Genomic DNA, 10,667 nt, shown 5'->3' with positions numbered 1-10,667 from the left:
AAATCTTAAAATATAAGTTCATCTTAGAGTGATAAAGAACTATCAAAAGAATTGTGAAAATATTCCTATAGGTGGCGCTATAATTTAGAAACATGTGTTTAAACCTAAATATAAGAAAGTACTTAACCTAGCTAAATAAAATTCAACATATATGTTGTGTAAGGGGTCTTCTATAACATACTAGAAAAGTAGCTCTGCTAGGCCACCTAGTGGTGACTTAAGAAGGATTAGCTAACTTTGGATGAGTCCTTGTATCTTCTAAGTAATTGCAGATATCAACATGCAACCACTTGTAGTTTGTTAAGTTGTCCAAAGAGATGTTGGGTTTAAAATTTCGTATCATTTGGTGTAATGATCGATTTTATATGATTTTTTAAATCCCTATTTAAAATTCATGAGACAAATTTTAAATTCATATTTCTTGAAAAGTGTTGGGCCTACTGGTATGAAACTTTGTAAGTAGATACTTCAAACCCATCTTTATAAGCTCTATTAATTGTGGCTCTATTGCGCCACCAGGTGGTCACTTGTAGCACCAAAGCCTTATTCTTCTACTTGTCACCAGGAACGCTGTGGTTCCGGCAAAAGTGTTGGAGGCAGAGCACCGCTCCGGCGGGAGAGATCAGCTGAGCGGCCGGTTTTCACCATATCACACATGACAGAAGCTGCGGTCACTCTTATCTTCGTCCCCGGGCCGTCTCATTCCGGATCCATCCGCTTCACTTGTTAACATTTTGGGTGTCTCCAATTCATCGCCACCCAAAGCGATCTAATCTAATCCCAATCTTCCGTGACAACAGTCATGGATGACGACGCACCTTCGTGACTCTTTTTCCCTTCTGACTTTTTAAAGAGAGGCGCGCTCTTTTTTATGATTACTCTCTAGTCTTTTCTACTTTCTTCTTTTTCCCCGCCTCGCGGGCGCGCACGTGGAAGAACGGAGATGTGCTGTGCGCAAACGCGCACGTTAAAAGGTGTGGATCTGCGGTGCGCAAAAGCACACGTGGAAAGATGGAGATCTGCTGTGCGCAAACGCGCACCCGAAAAGATGGGGATATGCTGTGCGGGGGCACAGTCGCCTCAAGGTGGGGGTGCTTTGAGTGATATTGCTGTGCACATGACGGAGTATGGAAGTGGGCTGCCTATCTGCGCACACAGGGGGGTGCTAAGCGCGTGCTCATGTGGAGCGGTCTTGTGCAGCTCACACATCCAGCAGTGCATGAATGGATTATAGACTAGATCAGGGGTCTGCAACCTGAGGCTCTGGATAATTTTGCTACATTTTCAAGCCTGCTTCCACCATGTAAGATAAGTAAGCACAACGACTTTCACAACAGTAATCCCGTAGGTGGCGCTAGAATCTATTCCAGTTGTTTCCTCCAATATCTCCAAAAGTCATTGACCTTCATGGATTAAATTTGGCGTGCACGTCGGACGGAAGGTCTTTGGGTTGCGCCGGCGTACAATCATAGACTGTATATAAAATAACTGGACGAAGCAAGCCCCCCTACTTCCGTGTTCCATTTAGGAAGTACCACTGGGTTGCAAAATGGCCAAAGTCCCATTGACTTACATTGAGAAACAGACAGTTATTTCTCAGTCATTTTATATGTCAGAATAATCATTCTTCCTCTGCTGCTTTCTGATTAACTTCTTTTTTCTAATCCTAATTTTTTTAAAGATTTTTTTTCCATTATCACAAGTTATTAGAGTTATAAATTGACCAATCAGATGGCTCAATAAGCGTTTGCGGGTCTGACGCATAGACTGTAAAAATAATGGACCGATCGAGCACTTGCAATAAACTCACTCCAGATTGGCGACAGTACTTCCTGTAGATTCCATGACTCAGCTATGACTCAGACCAATCGCTGAAGATTGTTTGTAAATGGCAGTATCTATTTCAGGAATTGACGGTGAAAGCGGCGGCCTACTTTCGCGAGGAGAGGAAGTAATGCATTTCCAATGGGGGACCTCGGTGCTCGATCGGTCCATTATTTTTACAGTCTATGCGTACAATAAACACGACATTTTAGGTTTCGTTTTGATCACGTGGTCAGAAATCCTCCGGCTCTTTTCTAAATGACGTCGTTCCTGGTTAAGGTTAGGATTACGGTTATGGTTAGGGTTAGAAAAGCAAATTGTTCGTTTGCGGGGCTGTCTGTGATGCTCACGCCTCCACCAGGGGACGTGTCAATCGTGGAAAACACATTTTAACCCGTTTAGGACCGCGTGTATTATATGCACGCAAAAACCGGTTTTGGCGTATATTATAATGGTATTTCCCAAATCATGGCATATGTACGCATTTTTGCTGAGACTGGGCTGAGAAAACAGATATGGCCCTCACAGGAAAAAGTTGGGGGACTCCTGCTCTAGATGTTTGTAAGTTGAAGTAAGCATTATTATTAAAAGAGGATGGAAAATTATAATTTACTAGAACAGCTTTAATTTATATATTCTTTTTTGTTTAATGTTATTCATAGTTTGACAACAGCACATCATTTTTACAATCACATGTCAATAATGAAATAATTAGTTTTCCATTTTCTATTACCCATTCTGACCTCCAGAAAGAGAAAATCAATAAAACAACATAAGACACAAGGGGGATTCATGTATATAATGCTATGTTCTTTGTATAACTGTTTGTAGTTATTAAAAATATCCGTTTTCTTTCTAAAAATGTAATGTTTAAAAATAAATTGAGGGTTTTCTTTTTTGTGGAGACTCACTTCTGTGCTCTGAGTGACCTTTGGTGTTTAAAGCAGTGAATCAAATAAAGGTTACTTTGCACAAGTTGCATTTGCACTGCCAGGCACCATGACATGGGGATTAGGCACATATGGGACATGCTGGTGTGGCTAATGTAATGGCAACAATTTACATTTGTGTTTTTTTGCCAGCAGTGACTGAAAACAGTGTGACAATGCAGGGAGAATGACAATTATGAATGAATGACTCATTTAATGAAAAAGTGAAAAGTTAGTCACGTTCAGATAAGTTGACAAAGTGCTGTACATGAAGATTGTTACAACAGCATTTTAAAGGGGAATACTGTCATGGTGACTAAGAAAACTATATTTTCAATATAACAATGAAAGAGTTCGGTTCACTTTGTTTTGTTTATTTGAAGTGAACTAATGGAATATTACAAAATATAGAAGCAAATTAAACATGACAAAAGTAAAAGGCAGGCATTTAGTTTATAAATCAAAGTCTTTCAATGATTTGTAAGATAGGAAATGTACTGTATGACACAACAAAAGAGGAATAAAAAAGGATAAATGTGATGAGACGTCTTATTTAATAAGAATATCAATCATGATATGTTTCCTCTTACATCTTTTGAAAGAAAAAAGCAATGTCAGTCTATTGTGATTAAATTTATATTTTTTACACTTATAGTGAAAGAAAAGACAAAATTCAATCTTGTGTTGGTATAATTGGGTTTTTAAGTGATTCCAGGAATAGTTTGAATAATTCTGGAAAGAAAATGGTGGGCCTTTCAAATATTTATATTTGTGTGTGTTACATGTAGAAAGAAAATTAGATTAATACAAATGTTTTTCAGTATACTTGTGAATATGATGTTAAATATGATGGTGTTTATAGACAAAGTTGGTAGTCATGAAAATACAAGCAAATATTTAGTTATTTTAAAATATTGGGATCTAAGGGCCAGCACAAAACAAATGTGTGATGTCATTGTTTTTTTTAATAACAGATAGGACAAAAAAATGTTTTTTTGATGAAATGGTAATGTCAAATATATTCAGCAGGGTAGAGTTGATGTAATAATGTAAAAAGAGTGTTTTAAATTTTGAGAGAAATCTGGAAATGTTAAGCTGCTGTTGTACGTATGTATGGTCATTTGATTATCAACCAATCATCAATTTGTTTTGGTTTAGTTTGCAATTTGCATTATTTAAAAAATGTACAGAATAAACAACCAATAGAAAGAGAATTGACAGAATGATATCATGCTTATTGGAAATTGGAAATCTATCTTTCAATATACTAAGTCCATGCTGATCAGTTTAACAAACCAAATGAATACAATCAGTTATAAAACAATCTCTTACAAATAAATCAAAGTAAAGCACATTTTTTTGTAAATGTTTTGTAATCATTTATATGTTCACATTTCAGAAAAAAACTTGATTTTTAATTATAATTCAGTTCAAAGCTCTCAGTCGAAACATGTCAGGTATTAAACAATCATGTGTCTGATAACAAAATAATTAAATCAATAATACAGACACTATGAATTTGATCGCATTTATAACTCAGTTCATTAAGTAATCACCAAGATTAGTAAAATGAAATTCCTTGTGCTTTCCAAATAAGAGAGTATAGATTAAGCACGTTGAAATAAAAAAGAAAGAAATAAATAAAAGTAAAAACTATTAATGTTTTTAAACATATTGTTACTGTCAAATGGCATTTTTTCATGTATGTTTATGGATATATACTAGGGCTGTCAGGTTGGCACGTTAAAAACGCATTAATCTGACATGTGCTTGACGCCGACAATTTTTTTGATGCATTAATCGCGGATTTTCTCGTATGTGCCTTTCCATACCGTACGCGCGGCTTGCCGTAGAAGCGCGAAGATCACCGCGGTGATAGCATTGAGCACGTGAACAAGAGGCCTATATGGAGGGGAAAAAAGGACTTTTAGATGACAATTTTTTATTCAAGATAAAGCCTGACGGTTCTCTAGACAGAACTAAAGTGTTTTGTTGTCACTGTCGATGTGAAATGAGCTACCACCGGAGCACATCCAGTCTGAAGTACCACCTGCTAGCCAAACACCCCACTCTCCAAGGAAGCTCGGCCCAGCCCCCCCGCCTCACAAAGCAGGTAACGCTGGATGGTTTGCGACAAAAAAGTATGCCTGCGTCAACAACGAGTAAGCTGTCCACAGCTGTAGCTAAATGGATAGCTAAAGCTTGCAGACCAGTCAATGTTGTCGAGGATGAGGACCTGTGCAAAATTATACGCATCGCAAGCAACGATCCGACGTACCAGCTTCCCTCTCGAGCCACCACAGTGAAAAACATAGCCGAACTATATGAAAATGAAAAAACGAAGATAACGGAGACGTTGGGAAAAACGGAAACGGTGGCGCTCACCGGTGACTACTGGACGTCTCTTGGTAACCACAACTACTTGAGAGTTACTGGACATTTTTTCGACTGTGAGTTGCAATTACGATCAACAGCATTAACCGTTATGAAAACGGAGGAGAGGCACTTCGCGAGTGTTTGTACTGAGCACTTTTTGGATGTTGTAAGACAGTGGGGTGTTGAAGAAAAAGTGAGTACACTGACAACTGACAGTGCGCGCAATATGATTGCAGCTGCAAGACAGCTCCCGTTTGAGCACGTGCCATGCATTGCGCATTGTTTCCATCGAGTCATCACTGTTTGCTTGCATAACAAACTTGCTCAACATGCAACCAACGTCACCATGCCAACCCCAGCTGAACTGGATAACCTAAAAAAGCTGGAAGAAGTTTTGGAGCACTGCAAGTAAGTTAGTTTTCCATCTTTCACTTTTCTGGATGTTTCTGTTAAATTGTTAAATGCTTGTTGTCATAAGATCACATTAACTTCACATTTTTGTCTATAGGTGTACATCATGAAACAGAAGGAGATGATTATTTTCTTCTTTTTTTCCCTCTCTTTATTTTGAGATGCATTTAATGGCTTATCTGTTGTTTATTTGTTGTTTAAGGTTCATCAGTGAGCTCCTGGGAGGAGAAAAGTTTGTGTCCTGCTCTGTGGTGCTGCCAGCCTTGTGCCATCTCTCCCGGGTGATGGAGACATCTGAGGATGACCCAGCATACTTGGCTAAATTCAAGGAGAACTTCACAGCAGAAATGGAAAGCCGTAAGCCAAAAATGAACATTGCATGGTTGAGGATGGCAACTGCCCTCGATCCCAGGTTCAAGGATCTCAAGTGTCTGAAACGTCATGAGAGACCAGAGGTGTGGAGGTCACTTACTGCTTTACTCGGGGGAGCTGATAGCAAGAGGCCTTGGAAGCCAGAAGATGAGGACCCGCAACCACCAACAAAAAGATCTGCTCTCATGCTTACGCAAGAGTCTTAATCTGATGAAGAACAGGACTGCACTCAGAACTTTGTGGAGCGCTACAAGGCAGAGCCAACAATTGGCATGGAGGACTGTCCACTGAAATGGTGGGCAGAACATCAAGGGTCACACAACGAGGTGGCTCGCCTTGCACGCAAGTATCTGGCGACACCAGCTACATCAGTGCCTTGTGAGAGGTTATTTTCACTCTCTGGACATATTGTCCAGAAAAAGAGAGCATCTCTCTCGTCTGAGAACATCAACAGGCATGTGTGTTTGAGCAACTGGCTCAGTGATAAGACCCAGAAATAAAGGGAGTATTCATTTATTACTGCAGATCAGCAGAGAATGAACAAGGAAGTGTTATGAAAATTTTATTTTTTATGTTTTTTTATTTTAGTGAACGTTGATTGAAGTTTTCAATTTAAAATGGCCTTCACTTGCACTTGTTTTTTTGTTAGGAATTTTATATTTTATGTTACAGCCTTTTATTGTTAAGTTTTTATATGTTACAAAATAAAGTATTTCTAATGAAAACTATACATTTTGCCATTCCTGTTTTCATAATTAATGTAGAACTGCAAAATTCCACGAAGCACACATTTTTTTCCTTAAAAAAAGGCCACATATTAATTTGCGATTAATCGTGAGTTATCTCAGGACAAAATGCGATTAATCGCAATTAAAAAAAATTAATCGCCTGACAGCTCTAATATATACATAGAGGGTGCCTGTGGTGCACCGGCTGCACAGTTGACCCGTCATTGAAAGATTGCATGTTAGATTCTCGACTTGCCTGCCTATGTGTCCAAGTGTCCTTGGGTGAGACACTGAACCCCGCCTTGCCTCTGGTGGAAGGTCGGCACCAGTGTTTGCCAGCGGAGCTGCCATCAGTGAGTGAATGTTTGGGTAAATAGGTCTGTGATTGTGAAGCACTGTGGGCCTTTTAGGAAGGTAGAAAAGTGTTACACAAGTATACAGCATTTATTATAGACAGATAGAAAGTTAGACATAACTGCATTGACATTTTTAAAAATGTGTACATCTTACAGTAACTACAGACTGTTATGCAGTGACATGCAGTACGGTTGCTAAGAAATTAGTAAATGAAAGTTGTACCAAGCTTTTGATCAAAAGAGTACTTCAGCTTACAAAGATCTTAAATAAATCTCTAAATAGAACAACTCATATGCCATTTGATATATAAAAAGTAGAGCTTTCACTTTGTCTTAATTGTGATTAATTAATAAAGGCATTTTAGTGCAGTGTTTGTTAACTGTGTTAATCTCATTATTGCGTCACATGGGTACTTCTTTTGAGGACCTGAGGGCATTATCCTGCTAAAACCATGGCAATTTAGTTAAAATATAAATATTAATACAATTATTAACATTTCAGTCTTCTTACATTTGTCAAGATTATTTTTATTTATTTGTACAAAAACAGACTATTTCACAGGCAGTGCTTTGCGTTGTCATTGTAACTTGTTCATTGTGCTGAATTAACACTCTCTGCTCTGGCTCCTTTTTTGAAAAAGTGCAGCAGAGGCTGGATCTGCAAACAGCTCCAACCAGATTCAGGTGGCTTACCTGACTCAAGGTCCATCACAGCCGACTAAGGTTGGAGCTGTTTGTAGTGCTTGCAGTCTTTAAAAACGTCATTGTCATGAGAAGTAAAAAAGTAAATAAATAACATAACATCAGATGTAAAGTTCACCTTTTAGCAATTGTTTTTGTCCAGATGATAAGGCTGAAGTTAGAAAAAAAATGCAAAAACACAATCCAAAGTGTAAATACTTTTAATTCTCTTTGATGTTTTTCTCTTCTTCTTAGTTTCTCCTCTGTATATCTATTATGCTGCATCCCAGTCTTTAAAATAATCAGTCATCCTAATACTGTAGATTAAATTACACTGTGTAATCACTCAAGTCTTTTCTACTGTCCTGATGTTGTGGTAAAATGTGATACAACTTACATCATCATTTTCTAAGAGAAACTATGTCAAGGTTTTTAGAACTCTGATGTCTTGAAGAGGTCTTTGCTCTATGCTTCCTCCAGAATACATTGAGTTCAAATACTAAGCAAAACTTTGGTAAGAAGTCAATTCCTTTTGTAGTTTGAAGCACATGCTGTCCAGAGCAGCACTGCGACTATCCAGTGTGGCACAAAGTGCATTTCATTTTGAAAGGAAATCTTACAAGCTTCTGTTGAATTTAAAAAAATAATTTCACATGTTGAGAAAATGTATATCTTTAATATTCCTGTTTTAATTCATAGCCCAAAAGAAGCATAATGCATATTTATTATAAAAAATATACTTTGCAATGAATGCTCAGCTGTATCCAAATAAAACTTTGCGGCTCCTATTGGGATTTGCTCAGTAGAAACAACCTCAAATTGCTCTCATACCGTGTAAAGGTTGGAGGCACCTGGGCTAGGCTTTGAGAAGTATGATGCTTCAACCTGTTCTTTTTTGGTTGATGTTAATTATTATTTAAATGTTGTGAGATGAATTAGGCTGAATTCATGAGACTGCTCAAATATTTACAAGCAGTACATTAAAACATCAGTTATTTAAAATAACTGTTTAAATCTGTTGTTGTAAGGGTATAACACATCCAAAAATAATTCCAAATAACACCTAGGTGTGAAGTCAGGCTGTTAACTTTCCCGTATGCTTGGAGCCTCAGAACCTACGCATACTAAGTGGCTTAAGTGTCAAAGAGGAGAGTCCCTTTTGTTCTCTGCTGCCATAAATCTGAGCTCCTGTCAACATGAAGCCACTGATGAAAGGGAGGCTTCAGTTTTCTCGTGCAAATGCTAAAAAACAAGGTGAGGTCCCGTATCTGAACCTGGGAAAGAGAGCAGGTGCAATGCTGTTTTAAAAGGACGGGAACACTGATTTAAATCTTCAAAACTTGCAGCAGATGTGTCATACAGGACATGGCTGCATTTTACCACAATTGGTAAGATAAGATCCAGCTTTAAGAATCACATTACATTCTTTTACATGTACCATTTGATCTGTTAATTCTATTTCTCCTAAAAAGGTTGTCCTTCAGACACAGTAATTGTCATACTAATTGTCAAACTTCTACTGATTTTTTGTATAAACTATCATATTTGTAGTAAATGAAAATCCAACAGAAGTAATATGAACATTTCCAATAAAAAAGTAACAGTCATACCATAAACACTGAGACCAAATGTAGTTATTACAAAGACTTTCAACTATTTAGAAATCCCGAAATCCTGAAGTTAGTCATTTTTTCACATTCCATTGTATTCTAAGTTATATGTCTTTACAGAAGATGTTAATCAGTATATTTATAAATTATTTTTTTTAATCAATACTTAAATTGTTTATTCTTTTAAATAAAATCAGTCTGTACTTATGGTCAAATTTAGTGTATAGAAAGTGAAAAAAGTCAAACACCTATTTTGAGAAATGTCGTGATATGGTTTATATTTATATTGTGTAAAAACATGCTCTGATAGTGAATGGACTTGCATTCATTAGAACTTGCATACATTGTTTTATTAATTGTTGAAAAACTGCACAAGAACTTAATTTTCATCACAATAACAGTTTTTTGTCACAATACAATAAACCCACATTTTTATGCATATATCTTTGTTTCCGTTTGTTGTTAATGAAATTTGCTGATATATCATTTTCATATTTGTTACTATTTCCCCACATGATAGTACATTGCATTTTTAGTATGGACCAAAGGATTCATGTTGCCACTGTACAGTTTATTTAAAGTCTTCAAAGTCACAGCTCTGCTTGGATAAGTGGCAGGAATAATATAGATTGAAAACATGTGTTCCTTTGGTTACATGACTACAATTAATGAGTGCATATTTAGATGCAAATGTTTCTGATAATTATTAACTTAACACAAGTTGTCTCCAAATGTATATTTTATTTTTTTTGTAATTGTAATGCTACTTCTTAGAAAGTGTCTAATGTCACATTTTTGTTGTAGGTTAATGGAAGAATTTCGAACATGTGCATTAATGGCACAGCTATTGTTTTTGCTGTATTCTAATCAGTTTGGACTATTTCATATTATAAATTGAGGAAATGCAGGTTTTAACAGAGGAAAGACAGACAACATGGTTGTAAATTATATTTGAGAAAGAATAATGTTAAACACGGTTTACATGGGCATCTGCCATCTATTATATGGTTTGAATCTAAGAGAAGTTGATCACTTCCATCTTACTCGTGGTGTATTTCATCTTTAATTGTCTGACCATCCGTGAAACTTCCTGATGCAAAAACCAAACCTTTACTGGAGAAGCAAATCAATCGCGGTACACTTTCCCCCATTGTTTTAAACTTTTTCAATTCTCTTCTTTAGTGCATTGTTTTTGTTGCAGACAGGTGCATTGTTACAGCTTTCACAACCCCGGGCTTACACCGCCACCGTCACGGCTCCGTTGCGTGCGCCGCAGTCTTTTAGGAACTTTAAAAGTGCGAGAGTAACTTCCACTGCAGGCATTCACGTCCCGCGTCTGCGAATCCATTTCGTTGGGTTCAAATTTTGACGGATGACGCA

Source organism: Oryzias melastigma, linkage group LG4 (genome assembly GCF_002922805.2).
Source record: "Oryzias melastigma strain HK-1 linkage group LG4, ASM292280v2, whole genome shotgun sequence".
In the NCBI taxonomy this organism is placed as follows: Eukaryota; Metazoa; Chordata; class Actinopteri; order Beloniformes; family Adrianichthyidae; genus Oryzias; species Oryzias melastigma.
The sequence above is the reverse complement of the archived record's forward strand: the minus strand, read 5'-3'. Positions refer to the sequence as shown.